The 23165-nt window shown below is 48.4% G+C and overlaps 1 protein-coding gene across 1 annotated transcript in view; it reads left to right on the top strand.

Moving 5' to 3' along the window:
• Positions 1-2982: 2982 nt before the first annotated feature.
• LOC142711555 (uncharacterized) overlaps positions 2983-23165 on the top strand; it is a 40506-nt gene continuing 20323 nt past the window's right edge. Inside the window, exon 1 of the mRNA XM_075848579.1 lies at positions 2983-3088. The gene's annotated coding sequence lies outside the window, so the exon portion shown is untranslated. The remainder of the gene's footprint in view (positions 3089-23165) is intronic.

Here is a 23165-nt window from a genome sequence, read left to right as displayed (position 1 = left end):
GAGACCACTATGGGACATTATACTGTGTGGGGGCATTATACTGTGTGGGGGTATTATACCATGTGAAGACCACTATGGGGCATTATACTATGCGGGGGCGGCAATAGGGGCATTATACTGTGTGGCGGGCAGTTATGGGGGCATTAAACTGTGGGGGCAGCAATGGGGGCATTATACTGTTTGGGGACACTATGGGAGCAGTATACTGTGTGGAGGCAGCTATGGGGTCATTATACTGTGTGGAGGGCAGTTATGGGGGCATTATACTGTGTGAGGGGCACTATGGGAGCAGTATACTGTGTGGAGGGCAGTTATGGGGGCATTATACTGTTTAGAGGCAGCTATGGGGGCATTATACTGTGTAGAGGCAGCTATGGGGTCATTATACTGTGTGGACAGTTATGGGGGCATTATACTGTGTGGAGCCAGTTATAGGGGCATTATACTGTGTGGAGGGCAGTTATGGGGGCATTATACTGTGTGGGGTCAGTTATGGGGCATTATACTGTGTGGAGGGCAGTTATAGGGGCATTATACTGTGTGGAGGGCAGTTATGGGGACATTATACTGTGTGGAGGCAGTTATGGGCTCATTATACTGTGTGGAGGCAGTTATGGGGCATTATACTGTGTGGAGGCAGTTATGGGGGCATTATACTGTGTGGAGGCAGCTATGGGGGCATTATACTGTGTGGAGGGCAGTTATGGGGGCATTATACTGTGTGGAGGACAGTTATGGGGGCATTATACTGTGTGGAGGGCAGTTATGGGGCATTTATACTGTGTGGAGGGCAGTTATGGGGGCATTATACTGTGTGGGGACAGATATGGGGGCATTATACTGTGTGGAGGGCAGTTATGGGGGCATTATACTGTGTGGAGGGCAGTTATGAGGGCATTATACTGTGTGGAGGGCAGTTATGGGGGCATTATACTGTGTGGGGGCAGTTATGGGGCATTATACTGTGTGGACAGTTATGGGGGCATTATACTGTGTGGAGCCAGTTATAGGGGCATTATACTGTGTGGAGGGCAGTTATGGGGGCATTATACTGTGTGGAGGCAGTTATGGGGCATTATACTGTGTGGAGGGCAGTTATAGGGGCATTATACTGTGTGGGGGCAGTTATGGGGGCATTATACTGTGTGGAGGGCAGTTATGGGGGCATTATACTGTGTGGAGGGCAGTTATGGGGGCATTATACTGTGTGGAGGGCAGTTATAGGGCATTATACTGTGTGGAGGGCAGTTATAGGGCATTATACTGTGTGGAGGGCAGTTATAGGGCATTATACTGTGTGGAGGCAGTTATGGGGGCATTATACTGTGTGGAGGGCAGTTATGGGGGCATTATACTGTGTGGAGGGCAGTTATGGGGGCATTATACTGTGTGGAGGGCAGTTATGGGGACATTATACTGTGTGGAGGCAGTTATGGGCTCATTATACTGTGTGGAGGCAGTTATGGGGGCATTATACTGTGTGGGGGCAGTTATGGGGGGATTATACTGTGTGGAGGGCAGTTATGGGGGCATTATACTGTGTGGAGGACAGTTATGGGGGCATTATACTGTGTGGAGGACAACTATGGGGGATTATATTGTGTGGAGGGCAGTTATGGGGGCATTATACTGTGTGGGAGGCAGTTATGGGGGCATTATACTGTGTGGATGCAGTTATGGGGGCATTATACTGTGTGGAGGGCAGTTATGGGGGCATTATACTGTGTGGAGGCAGCTATGGGGGCATTATACTGTGTGGAGGCAGTTATGGGGGCATTATACTGTGTGGAGGCAGTTATGGGGGCATTATACTGTGTGGAGGACAGTTATGGGGGCATTATACTGTGTGGAGGGCAGTTATGGGGGCATTATACTGTGTGGAGGGCAGTTATAGGGCATTATACTGTGTGGAGGCAGTTATGGGGGCATTATACTGTGTGGAGGGCAGTTATGGGGGCATTATACTGTGTGGAGGGCAGTTATGGGGGCATTATACTGTGTGGAGGGCAGTTATGGGGACATTATACTGGGTGGAGGCAGTTATGGGCTCATTATACTGTGTGGAGGCAGTTATGGGGGCATTATACTGTGTGGGGGCATTATACTGTGTGGAGGCAGTTATGGGGGCATTATACTGTGTGGGGGCATTATACTGTGTGGAGGGCAGTTATGGGGCATTTATACTGTGTGGAGGGCAGTTATGGGGGCATTATACTGTGTGGGGACAGATATGGGGGCATTATACTGTGTGGAGGGCAGTTATGGGGGCATTATACTGTGTGGAGGGCAGTTATGGGGGCATTATACTGTTTGGGGGCACTATAGGGGCATTATACTGTGTGAGGGGCACTATGGGAGCATTATACTGTGTGGGGGCAGATATGGAGACATTATACTATGTGGAGACCACTATGGGGGCATTATACTCTGCGGGGGCACTATGGGGGAATTATACTTTGCGGGGGCATTATGGGGGAATTATACTTTGCGGGGGCATTATACTCTGCGGGGGCACTAGGGGGGAATTATACTTTGCGGGGGCATTATGGGGGAATTATACTTTGCGGGGGCATTATGGGGGAATTATACTTTGCGGGGGCATTATGGGGGCATTGCAGTGAGGAGGATCTAGGGATTCAGGAATGCTGTTCGTGGGGGTCCAGCGATCAGAAAATGATCACCTATCCTGTGCATAGTTGATCATTCAGGGAATACCCCTTTAGATCTGTTGCCCTCTCCCCCAGTAGAGACGCTGCATCTTCCTCCATTTTTATTCATAGATTTTTCTTTTTTAAATGATTCCAGCAAGCCATAAAATAAACGCATGCCGCTCGCTGCCCCCGCTACACCGAACAGTCGCCCTTGTTCCCTGGTCAATCATGGCCGCCACTAACTTTTACATGACGTCATATTAAGCATCCCGGTTTCCCAGGTAACCACCCGAACGGTGAACAGTGCGCAGTGCGCTCCTTGTGTGGTCCCTCGCGCATGCGCAGTGCTCTCCGCGTCTTTCGGGGTCTTCTCCGCTCCCGGGTGGCGGGGATGTGATAGTGGAGACTGGGAGCAGGTCCTGGCTGTAGACCGGCAGGTATGTGCGGGTGTGGAGGCCGCCCAGTGTTACATGGGACTGATGAGAGGCTGGGAGACCCTGTCAATACAATAAGAGCAGCGATGTGCGGGGCCTACACCTATGTAATATATACCGTACCTGTATCTATAGCCGCGCACTGCATGCCGGGAGCAGAGAAACGACATCATTCTCTTTTTGTTTACTTTTTGTCTTTTATTATTTTTAATGTCTTTTTTACTTGTTTGTTTTTTTTTATATAGTTTTATATTTTCACCCATGTAGATTGTTTTTGATGGTTTTTTATTTTTATTGTATTTTTTTCTGTATTCACCAATGTGTTTATTATTTTTAGCGTATCGTTTTTTATATTCACCAATGTGTCAATTTTGTTTCACTTTTTAGATTTTTATTACCTTTTTTTTATATATTCACCAATGTATTAATTTTTATTTTTTTCACTTTATTTGATTTTTATTGTAGTTTATTATATTCACCAATGTATTTATTGTTAAAAAAAATTCTTTTTTTTAACCATTATTTTTCTGTATTCACCAATATATCAATATCTTATTTTTTCATATTTTTTTACATTTTTATTGTATCTTTTTTTCTATATTCACTAATGTATTCATTTATTTTTAAAATTGTATTATATATTTTTTTTATATCCACCAATGTATTATTTTTATATATATATTATATGTGGGATTACGATCGATACTAGTGTTATCAGTAAGGTTTGTGAGGATGTTTTTCCCTTTTTTTTTATTGTATTCCCATAAGGTCAAAATAGCTTTCGGGGACACTTAAATTTTTCCGTAATCTAATTTTTACATTCCCTCTGTAAATGGCATTGCCCTTTATCCCAATCAGAGCTGATCGGGGTAAAAGAACATCCAGATCTTGCCATGGCGATCATGTGATTGCTGATCTATTTGGGTCCCCTGACCCTCGTATGCTAATGCAACAAAACTGTCCAAGTAGCCTGGTCTGCGACAAGAAGTTGTAACTATAGTCCGCCATTTTGGTGGCTATGGGGAACGATCTTTGGTCACTCAGTCTTACAATGCAGTAATGTGCACTTTGATTGTTGACAAGGTTTTTCCATAGTCATTATTTGTCACCTATCCACAGGATCGGTGATAAATATCTGATCGTTGGGGGTCAGACCGCTGGGACCTCCACTTATTACGAGAACAGGCTTACCTTGCCGATCCTGGGGGACCCGTTCAGCGCGTGCTCGGCCACCGCTCCATTCATTTCTATGGGGCTGCCGAGCACCATCTTCTGCAGCCCCATAGAATTGAATGCAGCGGCGGCCGAGTGTGCCATTCATATGGGACGCTTGTAAGCAGAATAATGAATCGACAGACCCCTAAACTAATTCACACCACAGACCAGATCCATAGATTAATTCAGACCCCAGATCAGACCCCTATAGATTAAATCAGAATTTAGAACAGACCTCAAAACCCAAAATTAATTTAGACCCTATATTTATTCAGACCCCAGACCAGGAAACTAAATTCATTCATACCCCTAGACTAGACCCCAAAATTAAGACCACCGACCATACCCCTTAATTCATTTAGACACCAGACCAGACCCCTAATCTAATTCAGACTCCTAGACCCCTAAATTAATTCAGATCCCAGACCCCTAAATTAATTCAGACTCCAGACCATCCTCTAAAATTAGTTCAGAACCCAGATGCCAAAATTAATTTAGATCCCGTACCAGACCCCAAAAATGAGTTCAGAACCCAGACCTCAAAATTAATTCTGACCCCAAAGCAGACCCCTCCATTAGTTCAGACCGTATTTCCTAAAGTCCACGGTTCCTATAGGTGCTGTATGTACAATACTCCGATAAGTAGAAGCTCAGTTGTTGGTATCTGAATGAAGAGCTCCCCGGCCGGTGGAGGGTCTCCTGGTATAAGCAGTCGGCATAGCAACATGTACTGAATGATATCACTCTGGTAACTCTGGAGCTCTTCATTCAGTACATGTCAGTATGCTGACTGCTTATACCAGGAGACCCTCCACCGGCCGGGGAGCTCTTCATTCAGTACATGTCAGTACACCGACTGCTTATACCAGGAGACCCTCCACCGGCCGGGGAGCTCTTCATTCAGTACATGTCAGTATGCCGACTTCTTATACCAGGAGACCCTCCACCGGCCGGGGAGCTCTTCATTCAGTACATGTCAGTATGCCGACTGCTTATACCAGGAGACCCTCCACCGGCCGGGGAGCTCTTCATTCAGTACATGTCAGTATGCCGACTGCTTATACCAGGAGACCCTCCACCGGCCGGGGAGCTCTTCATTCAGTACATGTCAGTATGCCGACTGCTTATACCAGGAGACCCTCCACCGGCCGGGGAGCTCTTCATTCAGTACATGTCAGTATGCCGACTGCTTATACCAGGAGACCCTCCACCGGCCGGGGAGCTCTTCATTCAGTACATGTCAGTATGCCGACTGCTTATACCAGGAGACCCTCCACCGGCCGGGGAGCTCTTCATTCAGTACATGTCAGTATGCCGACTGCTTATACCAGGAGACCCTCCACCGGCCGGGGAGCTCTTCATTCAGTACATGTCAGTATGCCGACTGCTTATACCAGGAGACCCTCCACCGGCCGGGGAGCTCTTCATTCAGTACATGTCAGTACACCGACTACTTATACCAGGAGACGCTCCACCGGCCAGGGAGCTCTTCATTCAGTATATGTCAGTACGCCGACTGCTTATACCAGGAGACCCTCCACCGGCCGGGGAGCTCTTCATTCAGTACGTCAGTATGCCGACTGCTTATACCAGGAGACCCTCCACCGGCCGGGGAGCTCTTCATTCAGTACATGTCAGTATGCCGACTGCTTATACCAGGAGACCCTCCACCGGCCGGGGAGCTCTTCATTCAGTACATGTCAGTATGCCGACTGCTTATACCAGAAGACCCTCCACCGGCCGGGGAGCTCTTCATTCAGTACATGTCAGTACACCGACTGCTTATACCAGGAGACGCTCCACCGGCCAGGGAGCTCTTCATTCAGTACATGTCAGTACGCCGACTGCTTATACCAGGAGACCCTCCACCGGCCGGGGAGCTCTTCATTCAGTACGTCAGTATGCCGACTGCTTATACCAGGAGACCCTCCACCGGCTGGGGAGCTCTTCATTCAGTACATGTCAGTATGCCGACTGCTTATACCAGGAGACCCTCCACCGGCCGGGGAGCTCTTCATTCAGTACATGTCAGTATGCCGACTGCTTATACCAGGAGACCCTCCACCGGCCGGGGAGCTCTTCATTCAGTACATGTCAGTATGCCGACTGCTTATACCAGGAGACCCTCCACCGGCCGGGGAGCTCTTCATTCAGTACATGTCAGTATGCCGACTGCTTATACCAGGAGACCCTCCACCGGCCAGGGAGCTCTTCATTCAGTACATGTCAGTACGCCGACTGCTTATACCAGGAGACCCTCCACCGGCCGGGGAGCTCTTCATTCAGTACATGTCAGTATGCCGACTGCTTATACCAGGAGACCCTCCACCGGCCGGGGAGCTCTTCATTCAGTACATGTCAGTATGCCGACTGCTTATACCAGAAGACCCTCCACCGGCCGGGGAGCTCTTCATTCAGTACATGTCAGTACACCGACTGCTTATACCAGGAGACGCTCCACCGGCCGGGGAGCTCTTCATTCAGTACATGTCAGTACGCCGACTGCTTATACCAGGAGACCCTCCACCGGCCGGGGAGCTCTTCATTCAGTACGTCAGTATGCCGACTGCTTATACCAGGAGACCCTCCACCGGCCGGGGAGCTCTTCATTCAGTACATGTCAGTACACCGACTGCTTATACCAGGAGACCCTCCACCGGCCGGGGAGCTCTTCATTCAGTACATGTCAGTACACCGACTGCTTATACCAGGAGACGCTCCACCGGCCAGGGAGCTCTTCATTCAGTACATGTCAGTACGCCGACTGCTTATACCAGGAGACCCTCCACCGGCCGGGGAGCTCTTCATTCAGTACATGTCAGTATGCCGACTGCTTATACCAGGAGACCCTCCACCGGCCGGGGAGCTCTTCATTCAGTACATGTCAGTACACCGACTGCTTATACCAGAAGACCCTCCACCGGCCGGGGAGCTCTTCATTCAGTACATGTCAGTACACCGACTGCTTATACCAGGAGACCCTCCACCGGCCGGGGAGCTCTTCATTCAGTACATGTCAGTACACCGACTGCTTATACCAGGAGACCCTCCACCGGCCGGGGAGCTCTTCATTCAGTACATGTCAGTACGCCGACTGCTTATACCAGGAGACCCTCCACCGGCCGGGGAGCTCTTCATTCAGTACATGTCAGTATGCCGACTGCTTATACCAGGAGACCCTCCACCGGCCGGGGAGCTCTTCATTCAGTACATGTCAGTATGCCGACTGCTTATACCAGGAGACCCTCCACCGGCCGGGGAGCTCTTCATTCAGTACATGTCAGTATGCCGACTGCTTATACCAGGAGACCCTCCACCGGCCGGGGAGCTCTTCATTCAGTACATGTCAGTATGCCGACTGCTTATACCAGGAGACCCTCCACCGGCCGGGGAGCTCTTCATTCAGTACATGTCAGTATGCCGACTGCTTATACCAGGAGACCCTCCACCGGCCGGGGAGCTCTTCATTCAGTACATGTCAGTATGCCGACTGCTTATACCAGGAGACCCTCCACCGGCCAGGGAGCTCTTCATTCAGTACATGTCAGTATGCCGACTGCTTATACCAGGAGACCCTCCACCGGCCGGGGAGCTCTTCATTCAGTACATGTCAGTATGCCGACTGCTTATACCAGGAGACCCTCCACCGGCCGGGGAGCTCTTCATTCAGTACATGTCAGTATGCCGACTGCTTATACCAGAAGACCCTCCACCGGCCGGGGAGCTCTTCATTCAGTACATGTCAGTACACCGACTGCTTATACCAGGAGACGCTCCACCGGCCAGGGAGCTCTTCATTCAGTACATGTCAGTACGCCGACTGCTTATACCAGGAGACCCTCCACCGGCCGGGGAGCTCTTCATTCAGTACGTCAGTATGCCGACTGCTTATACCAGGAGACCCTCCACCGGCTGGGGAGCTCTTCATTCAGTACATGTCAGTATGCCGACTGCTTATACCAGGAGACCCTCCACCGGCCGGGGAGCTCTTCATTCAGTACATGTCAGTATGCCGACTGCTTATACCAGGAGACCCTCCACCGGCCGGGGAGCTCTTCATTCAGTACATGTCAGTATGCCGACTGCTTATACCAGGAGACCCTCCACCGGCCGGGGAGCTCTTCATTCAGTACATGTCAGTATGCCGACTGCTTATACCAGGAGACCCTCCACCGGCCGGGGAGCTCTTCATTCAGTACATGTCAGTACACCGACTGCTTATACCAGGAGACGCTCCACCGGCCAGGGAGCTCTTCATTCAGTATATGTCAGTACGCCGACTGCTTATACCAGGAGACCCTCCACCGGCCGGGGAGCTCTTCATTCAGTACGTCAGTATGCCGACTGCTTATACCAGGAGACACTCCACCGGCCGGGGAGCTCTTCATTCAGTACATGTCAGTATGCCGACTACTTATACCAGGAGACCCTCCACCGGCCGGGGAGCTGTTCATTCAGTACATGTCAGTATGCCGACTGCTTATACCAGAAGACCCTCCACCGGCCGGGGAGCTCTTCATTCAGTACATGTCAGTACACCGACTGCTTATACCAGGAGACGCTCCACCGGCCAGGGAACTCTTCATTCAGTACATGTCAGTACGCCGACTGCTTATACCAGGAGACCCTCCACCGGCCGGGGAGCTCTTCATTTAGTACGTCAGTATGCCGACTGCTTATACCAGGAGACCCTCCACCGGCCGGGGAGCTCTTCATTCAGTACATGTCTGCTTATACCAGGAGACCCTCTACCGGCCGGGGAGCTATTACATAGTTACATAGTTAGTACGGCTGAAAAAAGACACATGTCCATCAAGTTCAACCAAGGGAAGGGAAGGGAAGGAAAAATTTCTACACATAGGAGCTAATATTTTTTTGTTCTAGGAAATTATCTAACCCTTTTTTAAAGCCATCTACTGTCCCTGCTGTGACCAGCTCCTGCGGTAGACTATTCCATAAATTCACAGTTCTTACTGTAAAGAAGCCTTGTCGCCTCTGCAGCTTGAACCTTTTTTTCTCCAGACGGAGGGAGTGCCCCCTTGTTTTTTGAGGGGGTTTTACAAGGAACAGGATTTCACCATATTTTTTGTATGTGCCATTAATATATTTATATAAGTTAATCATGTCCCCCCTTAGTCGTCTTTTTTCAAGGCTAAATAGGTTTAATTCTTTCAATCTTTCCTCATAACTTAAATTCTCCATGCCCCTTATTAGCTTTGTTGCTCTTCTTTGTATTTTTTCCAACTCCAGGGCATCCTTTCTATGAACTGGAGCCCAGAACTGGACTGCATATTCTAGATGAGGCCTCACTAATGCTTTGTAAAGTGGTAATATTACATCCCTGTCCCGCGAGTCCATGCCTCTTTTAATACACGACAATATCCTGCTGGCCTTTGAAGCAGCTGACTGACACTGCATGCTGTTATTGAGTTTATGATTTACAAGTACACCCAGATCCTTCTCAACAAGTGAATCCGCCAGTGTAGCTCCCCCTAGGACATATGATGCATGCAGGTTGTTGGTACCCAGATGCATAACTTTACATTTATCTACATTAAACTTCATCTGCCAAGTGGACGCCCAAACACTTAGTTTGTTTAAATCTGCCTGTAATTCATGAACATCTTCCATAGTCTGAACTATATTACATAGCTTGGTGTCATCTGCAAAAATAGAAATCGTGCTATTAATCCCATCCTCTATATCATTAATAAATAAGTTGAATAATAGGGGTCCCAGCACTGAACCCTGGGGTACACCACTTATAACCGGTGACCATTCAGAGAAGGAATCATTGACCACAACTCTCTGGATACGGTCCTTGAGCCAATTCTCAATCCAATTACAAACTATATTTTCTAAACCTATAGTCCTTAATTTACCCATTAGGCGTCTATGGGGGACAGTGTCAAATGCCTTTGCAAAGTCCAAAAACACTAAATCCACAGCGGCCCCTCTGTCTAGGCTTCTGCTCACCTCTTCATAAAAACAGATTAGGTTGGTTTGACAACTTCTGTCCTTAGTAAAACCGTGCTGGCTGTCACTTATAATGCTATTTATTGTCACATAATCCTGTATATAGTCCCTCAATAGCCCCTCAAACATTTTCCCCACGATGGATGTTAAGCTTACTGGTCTATAATTACCCGGGGAAGACCTAGAGCCCTTTTTGAAAATAGGCACCACATTTGCCCTGCGCCAGTCCCTTGGCACTATACCAGTCACTAGTGATTCTCTGAATATTATGAAAAGGGGGACAGAAATAACTGAACTAAGCTCTTTAAGAATTCTAGGGTGTAACCCATCTGGTCCCGGGGCCTTGTGCACATTTATTTTATTTAATTTAGCTTGGACCATCTCTACATTCATCCAATACAGTATATCAACTGATATATTAACAGCACTGGCACCGGCTACATCAGCTGCTCTTTCTTCAGTTGTATATACAGAGCTAAAGAACCCATTTAGTAACTCTGCCTTCTCTTGATCCCCTGTGATCAACTCCCCATTACCATTATCTAGGGGTCCTACATGTTCAGACCTGGGCTTTTTTGCATTTATATGCTTGAAGAATTTTTTGGGATTTGTTTTACTATCCTTGGCCACCTGCCTTTCATTTTGTATTTTTGCTAATTTTATTACATTTTTACAGATTTTATTAAGCTCTTTATATATTACAAAGGCTGCAGCTGTACCCTCAGATTTGTATTTTTTAAATGCCCTTTTTTTGTCATGTATTGCCCCTTTCACAGAAGGTGTAAGCCATGTGGGGTTTAATTTGAGTCGTTTATACTTGTTACCTGTAGGAATAAATTTTGCACTATAATAACTCAAAGTAGATTTGAAAATCTCCCATTTATCATTTGTTCCATTATTTGACATTAGTTCTTCCCAGTCCATATCCTGAATTGCAGCCCTCATCCTGGGGAAATTGGCTTTCTTAAAATTAAATGTTTTTGCCCTCCCAGCCTGCGTTTGTTTTTTACATGTCAGTATGCCGACTGCTTATACCAGGAGACCCTCCACCGGCCGGGGAGCTCTTCATTCAGTACATGTCAGTATGCCGACTGCTTATACCAGGAGACCCTCCTATGGCCGGTGAGCTCTTCATTCAGTCACCGACAACCGAGCTTCTACTTATCGGGGTATTGTACACTCAGCACCTATAGGAACCGTAGACTTTAGGAAATGCCAGACCGGCGTCTACACATAATGCTAATAGTCTGTACTCAGAGGTGATAATAGGGCAAATAGTTTATACTTGTAAATCTACTCTCTGGTCGGCAGATTAGCGTTGTTCTATTGTGCAGCTTTTATTGAGCACCTCAGACTGTAAGGAAGTAGCGCAGGTGTTTATATTTTATTCAGACCTCAGACCAAACCGCAGAATTAATTTAGACCCCAGACTAGACCCCTAATTTAATTTAGACCCCAGACTAGACCCCTAAACTGATTCAGACTCCTAAATTAATTTAGACACTGAGACCAGACATTTAATTTAATTCAGACCCCAGATCCTAGACCAGGCCCTCAGATTAATTCAGACCCCAGACCAGATTTCTAAATTAATTCAGACCCCATACCATGTTAGTTCACAACCCAGGCGCCAAAATTAATTCAAACCCGAGAGGAGACACATAAATGAATTCAGACAGATACCTTAATTTAGACCCTAGACCTGACCCCTAAATTAATTTAGACCCCATACCACACCCATAAATTTGGACCCCAGACTAGACCCCTAAATTCATTCAGACCCCAGACCAGACCCCTAAATTAATTCAGACCCCTGACCCCTATATTTATGCTGTACGCAGACCAAACAAAAAAAATGAAAAAGTAAATGTATATATTTATGTCGCTCACAACGTCCTCGCGTGCCGTGCGGTGGTAATTCCGCCACTGACCTCGGCAGATCTGCGGTTATAGATGCACCGTAGGCGGACAGTGTCTCCCCCAAAGCATCTATGACGGCAGGTCTGTGCGGTCCAGACTCTGGTCCCAATCACTGCAGAGTCCCGGTTAGAAAAGACTCTGTAAACCTGACAAACACCAGGGATGATCATGTACACACATACAACCGCTCATTCTGAAAGGTCACCGGTAACGTTAGATACGCTGTCAGACTAATGGCCCCCTACCCTTCCATATACACTATGCCGATTTCAGGTCTGCTCCTACCCAGTGCCCGCGAGATAATGCCCCAGCTAGAGAGTGTCCATTCATACAGTGCCGCAGCCAGAATGTACCCTTAGGCCGAATTCAGACGACTGTAGTATACGTCCGTGTGACGGCCTTTAAAACAACGGACGCATTTATTTCAATGGGGCCTTCACACGGCCGTTGTTTCAACGAACCGTGTTAAGGGTCCATTGAAAAATAGAACATTTTCTATTTTCATCCGTTTTCACGGATCCCTCTATAGATTCAAGTCTATGGGGATCTGTGAAAACGGGACCCGCACAGGTGCAGCTCGGACATGAAAAACGGCCATTTGGAGTTTGCGCTCGTTCATGTGAATCTGGCCTTAAAGAGTGCCCTAACCAGAGACTGCCCCTGTATACAATGATCCAAGCTCTAATACTCATGTCTTCCTCTTATTCTCGTGCCATTTAGGAGGAAGTGATCAGTGATCGGCCAGGTAGCAACTGCTCACAGGTCACTTCCTACTCCTGCGGAAGCCTGCGGCTCAGTGACTTGTGAGATTGCTGGTGGAAATGATTTGAATCTACATCTTGGGGACGGTTAAAATAATGGAAAGAAGTGGCCATAGGACACGCATCCCTTTCCACAATCGAGGCAGCTGTGTCCTAGACAACTGCCTATATGGCCTGCGCCTTATCCCGACTGTAATATGCTAACCAACGATACACCAGGGATGGTATTATTTACCAGACACAAGGCCTAATTCTATTCTGGGATGAGTCTTAATATATCTGTATAGCGGTCAGAATTTTTCTGATACAGAGATCTCGACCCCGGCGTAGGAAGAAAATTAAGATTCAGGCTGTCTACAGCTGCCACTAGGTGGCAGCTCTTGCATACTCTTAGATAGCGTAGGTTTCCCCTACAATTTATGACAATTTTTGGCATGTATTATAGTAAATTTCTGACCACGCCCCTTCTGTTAAGCCACACCCATTTTGAAAAAGTAACTTGTAGAGAGCGTTAGAGCGCCGCATGAGGCGGGACATAGGTGCGTGTCCCAAAGCTGGTAACCGCATCTATCAGACATTTATGGCATATTAAATGTCTGTCATAATACGACCCGTTTAACCCCTTCCTTGGGGGGGGTATAGAGCGGGCTTATGGCCTGAGCCCGCTTCATAAGTTGAGTGTGTCGGCTGTATGAAACAGAGGAAGGGCTTGATAGAAACCTGTAACAATCACGATATACTGCAATATTTAGTATTGTAGTACATGGTGCAAGCAATCCAACGATCGCTGGTTCAAGTCCCCAAGGGGGGACTTATAGGAAAAGTAAAATAGAATTAAATTAAAATATTAAAAGTAAAAAAAACTAAAGCCTTTCCCCCACAAGCAGTGTCATTTTTTAAAAAAATAATTAACATAACTTGTATTGTTGCATCTGTAAAAGTCCAAACTATTACAATATAACATTATTTAACCTGCACAGTGAAAATTGCACGCCGTAAAAAAAAAAAAATTAAAATTAAAACCGCCAAAATTGCTGATTTTCGGTCACCTTATCGCCCAGAAAAAAATAGAATAGTGATCAAAAAGCCTCATGTACCCCAAAACGGTAATAGAAACTACAGCTCACCCCGTAAAAAATAAGTCCTCACACCGCTCAATCGATGGAAAAATAAAAGTTCCTCTTCACCAACTTCATGAAACCATGTCTTTATGGACCTTGCTTTGTGTACATGGGCACAATCGTGCTGGAACAGGAAAGGGCCTTCCCCAAACTGTTGTCACAATCTCGAAAGCTACAATTGTCTTAAAGGGGTTTCCCCACGAAGGACATTTATCACCTCTCCGCGGGATAGGTGATAAATGTATGATCACTGGGGGCCCCACCAATCTCTAGAACGGGGTCCTGACCCCTATACCACCTCACTGTCATGATCACAGTAAGGAGGATTTTGAAGTAATCTGTTGTCGCACATGTGCGCTGCCGCTCCATTTAATGTCTATGGGGCCAACGGAGACAGCCAATTACAGCGTTGGTTTCCACAATTCCCATAGACTTTGAATGGAGCGGCAGCGGAGAATCTGGGGCAAGGTTTCCACAAGAGAGTGGGCAATGGAAGCTTCAATTGTCTACCTGCTACAATGAAGAAAGGAGAAGGTCGTGAAGACTCGCACACGTGATTGGTATAGCAGTGGAAGCTTCTTCCAGTCTTATTGTCTCGCTGAAGAAAAAGAGCACTTAAAGTGTTTCGTCTTTCCACTACTCTAGGCTCTCCTCTTTACCAATGCTTAAAAGCCTACAAAGAGTTCTCCAGAAACGGGAGGTAAATTGGACTCCCATGTGCGAAACTTTTTAACCCTGTAGGCCGAAGGTTTACTGAAGTAACAAATGTGTAAGAGCAGTGACAGATAGGACCCTCCATTACAGCAAAGTGTGCCATTTGGAAAAAGTGGTCTACTACCACCCAAATAAGAGTAGAACGAACTAGCAGACTCGGGCATGGTCCGTTATAAAGTCCATAGAAACATGCGTGTAAGGCATTTCTGGGATAGTCAACAGATGGTACTGGAGCGGTTGAAGATCAAAGGTTTACTTGAGGGGATCTGATTAATCCGAACTGGTGCAACGGAGATGATACAGGCAGGATCACATATTATGGCTCGGTGACACATTGTCGTCTCTCCTGCTCATTGTCGAATGGGCAAGAGAGCGTGTCTGCTGTAACGTTTTTTTGGGCCGATCTATAACCAAATCGAATGTAGAAAACATTCCGTGTCTGTGCTCGGCTGTAGATATAGCCGATTCTTGTAATCCGTGGATATGGTATATTTACCACTTTCGAGCAGATGCCTCCATTCTTTCAGAGTCCCCCGATTGTCAGTGGCTCTTCAATAGTGTAGTTACATTCAGCTGAGATTTCTTTTTTTTTTTTTTTTGGGGAAGACACAGGAGTGAAGTTTGCCATTGGGGCCAGCTTAAAAAAGAACAGCACGATCCCGATGGATGAAGCATCCACTTACACATGAAACGGAGCAGTGGGATCTGTTTTTTGGAGGATTGAAGCGGAGGAGAAAGCCGACTCCAAGGACTGAAATACCTTATTTGGCTTCTGAGGACCACATTTTTTTGATTAGCCCCTTTTTTGGTGAGAGTAGAAATAGGAGTCATCAGAACAGAAAAGTGAGGGGATAAACTGGTAGGAATAGTGAACAAACCTCTAAAAAACTTGAATCTACTGTCAAACTGTAGGGCTGGGGCCAGTTTAAGAGCACTGACATCTTAGGGTCCCCCCCCCCCAAAGACCTTAAGCAGAGATCAAATATCCCAAAAAGGGTAGCACAGGATTTTCTATTTTGGCTCGCTGTCTATCCATCATTTCAACAGAATCTGGACATGCTGGTGGTGAGATCTTTCACAAAATACTTAGTGACCCAAGGGCATAGGGTTTTCTTGACCTGTAAACTTGTTGAGACCCGATAGTCTAAGGGAGTAATCTTTTTTTTCCTGACTAAAAAGAAACCAACACAATTACTATTTTAATGTATTGGGAGGGACATGGCCATTGTCTACGAAAGGGATCGAGGGTAAACATTACCTTGTGATAGTCTCGCCAAGAATGAGTTTTGTAGTGTAATCATAGGGTGAGTGGGGTGGAAGAGTTTCTGCTTCTTTCTTTATTCTGCAAAGCTTGTACATTTATCAGGCAGACCTGGGACGAAAGAGAAGTGCCCACTGGTTGAGTCGGTATGACCGGACGCAGACACTTCTGTTGGCATAGAGCACTTGACCTGGTTATGTCACCAGTCGATGGTAGGAGAATGCTGTCTCAGCCAATGCAATAGCCTACTAGATAGAGTTCACAGGCTTCGGAATGACGAAAATCTGTTCCTTGTGCAGAGCTCCTATCCATATCATCAAAGCCTCTACGGAAAAATGGATAGAACCCACATAGATTTTCTCCATAGATAGAAGAGACGACCAGAGGTTTGGCCAATGGGACCTGTAGAATTTTGCGTTTGGTGATTGTGGCTTGATCAATATGGTTTCCAGCAGCACTGGAGTCCAAAAAGGTCAATGTATAAAGGGTAACTTAACGGCTGGTTTCTGGGAGACTCCTGTTCCAATTAACGCAAAGGGCCTACTGTGTGCCAAGAAAACATTTGCCACATCCTAAAACCACCATTGCCACCAGCTAGAGCCATTGAATCTAAGAAGAATGAATCTATCGATTTACGTAGTTTACCCCCAATTTATGACCCCACCATGCAGCAAAAATTGAGATTCATCAGACCAGGCAACATTTCTTTTTTTTTTTAATTCTTTTATTTGTCATTTTGTTATTTTATATCACAAATCGTACAAATAATATACACAACATAGTGCGAAAATGGCAGTGAAAAACATGCAACAGAACACAGGTCAGTTATCAGCCTCACATCAACACATGAGGTCACCTGAGAGTACCATGTCGCTGAAAACACTTATTTAAGGAAATTCCGATATGCACCCTGAACCCGCAGCCGTGCATGGTGTGTCCTAAGTGTGCATAAGAGCATTAAAGAGAGAAACAGAGACAGAGAGAAGGAGAGGCTAATTAGTAAGGAAAGAAAGAAGAGAAAAATGGGGAGGGAGCTGACCTGACATTCCGGATCTAGACAGGAATTCACGAGGCTATGATGATTTTATATTCCTCGGTCGTTTGGAAACGAATCCATTCACGCCATGTTTTTAGGAAAGAGGCATGAGTCCCCTTCATTGATGCCGTGAGGTCCACCATTCTCATGATTTCCTGGATCTTGCCGAACCACATGCCCACCGTCGGAGGACAGGACTGTCTCCACAGTGCAGGAACACATGCCCTAGCCGCGTTTACCAGGTGTCGAACTACCGAACATCTATACAAGGGCAGTGGGACCTCACACAAATGAAGCAGGAAGAGGCCCGGGGATCTCGGGAGAAGGTAATCCATAAACTTTGAGGAAATGCGCCACACCTCGGACCAGAACCCAGTGGGCAGTCCCAGAAAATATGCAGGATTGTACCCACATGGTCCCCACATCTCCAGCATGCAATCTGGAAGGCACCCTGTACCAACGGGACAATATCTTAAACCCTGCCTCTTGGAATCTACTGGCCATGGAGGACTTATGCGTCATGGTGAACAGGCGGTCTTGTTGTTCAGGTGTAAATGTTTCGCCCAAATCCCTCTCCCAGCTGAGCAAGTACGGAGGTGGCGGCAGATTGGAGGGCGAGATCAAAAACTCATAGATTCTGGATAAAGCATGTCGGGTCGTGCCTGTACACAGGAGTTCAAACGCGGAGCAGTCTCGTAGTTGCTCTCCAGGATGTTCTAGGGACACCAGGAAATGTCGCAACTGGGTAACCTGCCATGTCGAGAAAGGGACAGGGTCCAACAGGGCTTGTATTTGATCGCTCTTCATCCACCTCCGCTCCTGCTGAAATTGTAGGGCCTGCCCCTTACCCGCCCGCAACCATACTTGAAATGGACCACTATCCAGTCCCGGTGGAAAGGCAGGGTTGCCCAAGATCGGGAATAGCAGGGAGGGGGACGGCGATATCTCTGCCCGAGTAAACACCCGCGCTGCGACTGCCAGAGTGGGGTTGATTGTCGGGAACATGTCTCCCCAACCACGGCAGAGCCTGCAATGGGATAGACATAAACGCCTGTTCCATAGACACCCATTCTTTCATCCCGCCGTGCCGGAACCAGTCTAAGATTCGTGTCAAGTGGGAGGCGTGATGATAGGAGACAAAGTCCGGTAGACCAATGCCCCCTCCCCCTTTACACGAAAGTGCAAAGATCGGGCGATACGTGCTGGTTTCCCTGCCCATATGAATTTGTGCACCAGGGACAGCAGGGACTGAAAGAACGGGCGTGGGATATGGATCGGTAGGGCCTGTAGGAGATACAGAATCCGTGGCAAGATGTTCATTTTAAAAATTGCACACCTACCGAACCAGGTAAAAGTGCCCGACGTCCAAGAGTCCAGGTCCGCCTTTATACGTTGAAGAAGCAACGGGAAGTTCACCGCATAAAGGCGAGAAAGATCACCAGGAAGTCGGACTCCCAGGTATTTAAGCGAGTCTCTTGCCCACTTGAAAGAAAAGGACTCCGACAAGTCAGCGACCAAAGTCTGTGGTAACGAAATATTAAGGGCCTCTGACTTCTGGTAGTTTATTTTGAAATTGGATAATCTCGAGTATCTACTCAGCTCCGCCATCAGGTCAGGCAAGGAAATTCTAGGGGCTGTGAGGAAGAACAGCAGGTCATCCGCGTAAGCGGCAACCTTATGGGATCTGCCTCCCAGGTCCACGCCTGTAATGTCCGGGTTGGAGCCGACGTGACACAACATGGGCTCCAGGCATAAGATAAAGATCAGAGGCGATAGGAGGCAGCCTTGGCGTGTGCCGTTAGTAATCGTAAAGGAGGATGAGAGGTGCCCATTGACCTTGACCTGAGCTGACGGGGAGGAGTAGAGACCAGAGATCCATGACATCATATGAGTCCCTATTCCTATATGTCGTAGGGTGGCCAACATAAAGTCCCAACTGACCCTGTCGAAGGCCTTTTCCGCGTCCGTTGACAAAAAACAAGTGGGGAGTGACATGACTGCCGCCTGGTACATTAAATGAATTGCCCGTGTGGTGTTATCTCTCGCTTCCCGTAAGGGCATGAAACCCACTTGGTCAGTATGTATCACGGTTTGAAGGAGCGGAGACAACCGATATGCCAGAATCTTCGCAAAGAGTTTCAAATCTACGTCCAGTAGGGAAATAGGACGGTAACTCTGGCATAGGGATGGGTCCTTCCTCGGGTATGACCGTAATATGAGCCCTCAGCGTGTCCCTGGGAATGGAACCCCCTTCGGTGAGTGAACTAAAGGCCCAGATGAAGTGGGGTGCGAGCACTTCTGAATAGGTTTTATAGTACGGCAGAGACAGGCCATCCGGTAACGGGGCCTTCCCCGTAGGGGAGTCTTTCAGTGCCCATGACCACTCCTCTGGGGAGATGGGGGCCTCTAAGGTCGCAAGATCGTCAAGTGGGATGGATTTCATCCCAGAGGATCGAAGGTACTCCTCGATCCTCTCTAGATGGCTACCGCCGTCCTGTGAGGAGGGTGCCTTTGGGAGATTGTAGAGAGAGTGGTAATAGGCACGGAAGGTCTCAGAGATGTCATGTGGAAGTTGCAGTAGTTTATTATGGGTACCTATGATGTGCGGGACGTATGTACGCGACCTTGTTTTCCGGAGGGCGCGGGCCAAGGTCCTACTGGGTTTATTACTGAATAAATTCATAAAAGTGTCTTCTACATTTGACTAGGGTGGCCTTCGCCTTGGCCAGACAGTGAGCGCACCTGCTCCCTCAATTGTCCCAATTCTGCCCCTAATAACCGGTCCTGTGATACTTTATGGGACTGTTCCAGTCGGTGGATGCGTGACAGTAGGTCTCTGAGATGTGCCGTTCGCTCCTTTTTGAGTTTGGCTCCCAGTCGTATAAGGGAACCGCGCACCACACATTTATGCGCCTCCCATATACAGAACGGGCCCATCCCTGGTGTGTAATTTCTATCAAAGTATTCCACCAGGTCACGACGTACTTCAAAGACCACTGACGTATCCTGTAGGAGCGACTCATTCAGTCGCCACTGCCAGGAGGGAGGATGGGCCAATGGGCGCGCTAGGGTGATGGTAATAAGGGCATGTTCAGATATCGTTATGTCATCTATTGAGGATGATGTAAGGCTAGGGAGATGTGCGTGGCACAGGAAAAAATAGTCCAACCTAGAATAGGAGTTGTGAGGCGCCGAGTAGTACGTGTAGTCTTTGACTGAAGGATGCATAATTCGCCACGCGTCAACAAGTTGATGGTTGTGCAGCATTCGCCGTATACGACGATGTGCTGCCCTGGGTAGGGAGGAGTGCCCTCGTGATGTGTCTAAAACGGGGTCTAGGGTGACATTTAAACCCCCCCCATGACTAAGGTACCTTCCAGAAAGCCATCCAGAGCCCTCAAAACTCTGTCCAGGTAGGCCACCTGACCAGAGTTAGGGAGATAGTATGAGGCCAGTGTGTACAGTGCATTATCCAACTTACCCTTTACAAAAAGGTACCGTCCCGCCTCATCTGCGCAGGTGTCCACGTGTTCCCAGTGTAGGGAACGAGAGACCAGGATGGAGACTCCCTTGGTCTTGGAGTCGGGGGACGCACTATGATACCCTGCGGTAAGCTTCGGGATGCTATCTGCCTGGAAGTGGGTTTCCTGTAGAAAGGCCACGTGTGCTTTTCGTTTCCACAGGAAACGGAGAATGGAGGACCTCTTTTCCGGAACATTCAGACCCTGTGCATTTAGGGAGACAACGGTAATGTACATGGCAGCGGAAATTTCAGGAGTGGACAGGGGGAAGGGAAGGGAAAGGCAAGGAAGAAAAAGAGAGAGAAAAGAAAAAGAACGGATATATTTAGAGCAAGCTCTCTAAAGTTGGAGTACTATACCTCTCCACTACTCAACGCGAGCTGTGCCGCCCGCAGAAAACCTTCAAACACGACATAGCTACACGGAACCCTATTAGGGAACGAGGAAAGACCAGAGTGTAGTGACAGCGCGACAACAGTTAAAATGTCAACTAGAAAATTCAATTAACCAAAGTGCTTGAGAGCCCCGGACTCACCCTATTAACAGTTAACATTCCTAGTATTCACCTTCCCCTACGTGATAACACAGGTTAGGCAAGTGAAACAGTTAAAGCAGGTGAACTAGATAAAACCTCCCCCAACAGGTGTGGACCTGCCCGCCCCCTCGACCCACAGTGATACCACCCACTATAAGTCAGTTCCAGCAATGTGTTCCTGACAGTCCTCCAGGAACCCTATGGGAAAAAGAGAGAAGGAAAATGCAAAATGTAGTACAGGAAAATGTCTACAATAAAGGCGTCTGTGGACATTCAGTCCCTCCGCGGCGATCGTTGTCCAGGGGGATGGAGGTCATCGGGCCCCGGCCCTCGGTCTCTGCGTGGAGGTCGACGTTCCATGGCTCGGAGGTCGGATGGCTCTGCTCCAGGTCGGATTGGCTGACGGGACCCAAAATCCGGGTACGGGCCGCCTCTGGGAGCAAATGGTGTCGGCGGTTCGGTCCAGTCTGGTAACCGCACCGGCGTGGTCTCCAAGAATCTGAATGCTTCCTCCAGATCGTCAGGAGAGCGGACAGCAAAAGACATTCCCTGCTTGCGAAGGATGATGTGGAAAGGGTGTCCCCACCTGTATGTTGCGCCTGCTGCCCTTGTTGCTTCCAATAACGGGCGGACAGTTCTGCGCATGGAGAGTGTCAGTCTGGATACATCTGGCAGGACGGTGATATCGGCGCCATTGTATGGGACAGCCCCTTTTTCCCAGGCTCTGCGGGCAATCTCCTCTTTTTGCTTGTAGAAATGCACTCTACAGATAACATCCCTGGGTCGATTGCCGTCTCTATTCCTGGGACCTGCCAGTCTGTGAACTCTGTCCATCTCTATGGGCATATCTCTCGGGCGCTCCAGGAGCTTGTTGAAAATGTGGGTCACAGCATCGTAAAGTCCATCGGGGGGTACAGACTCGGACAAACCCCTCAGTTTCAAGTTGTTCCGCCTTCCCCTGTTCTCGACATCATCTAAGTGTAGGGAGAGGTCTCGGATTTGCGTAGCTTGGGTAGCCAAGGACTGGGAGAGGACCGATATGTCCAGGGAGTCGACGGAGTGCTGGCGTTCTAGGGTGTCCACTCTCACGGCTAGGGCACGTACCTCCTGGGTGACCTCACCTATGGCCCTGTCGTGTTTTTCCTCCAGTCGTGCGAGGCGGAGGTCTAAATCCGTTTTAGTGGGCAGTACCTTGACCATCTCCCAGAGTTCTGCCAATGTCCGTTCCATGGAAAGCGGGGGGCCCAAGGACAGGCCGGTGTGGTGGTCTCCTGTGTTCACTGACGGGGTGGGGGAGAGGGTCTCCCGGAAGATAACCGGTAACCCCTGGCTCTGCTGACTGCTTGGCACGGGTAGAGGCCGCTGGTGGTAGTGGTGTCTCCAGTGTCCCGCATGTAGGCGCCATGTCAGGGGCCCCAGGACTGGTAACGAGCTGGTGGTGGCTATACAGGAGGGGTGTGATCTCTGTCTGGGCCGGTGGAGGGGGCCCTGTGCTTCCTGCCCCACACTGACCTCTGTCTGCCGGCTGCATCTCTCCTTCAGGTCCTGCGGTGCCGGCGCCGGGCTGTAGCTGGCCGGAGTGAGAGGAAGGCGGGGTGTGTCCCTGCTGCGACACGGGAGGCTGGCTGCGGCCTGTTGGAGGGGACGAGGAGGCCTGTTGCGGGGTGCCTTCTGGCGCGGATCGGAGGAACCGGGCGATATTGGAGGTGTCCGGGGGGTACCGACGGTGCTTCGCCCTGGTCATATTCGTTCCGGCGGCTGTTTTGTGAGCCCTGTCGGGCGATATTTGGCGGGGTGAGTCCGGAGCTGCATTTGCACGCGTCCTCACACCGCCATGCCTAAGCCACGCCCCCCCAGGCAACATTTCTTAATCTTCAGCGGTCCAGTGGAAATTTATGGCCTCTGTAGCCTCAGGTTGCTATACTTGGAACGCGGTATTGTCTGTATGGTCTTCAATATGCATTCACATAGGCTCTTCTACATACTACTGTTAGAACACATAGGTGTGGTCATCATTTTT

The sequence above is a fragment of the Rhinoderma darwinii genome, unplaced genomic scaffold, assembly GCF_050947455.1.
Source record: "Rhinoderma darwinii isolate aRhiDar2 unplaced genomic scaffold, aRhiDar2.hap1 Scaffold_4288, whole genome shotgun sequence".
NCBI lineage: Eukaryota > Metazoa > Chordata > Amphibia > Anura > Rhinodermatidae > Rhinoderma > Rhinoderma darwinii.
This window is presented reverse-complemented; position numbering and strand designations above follow the sequence as displayed.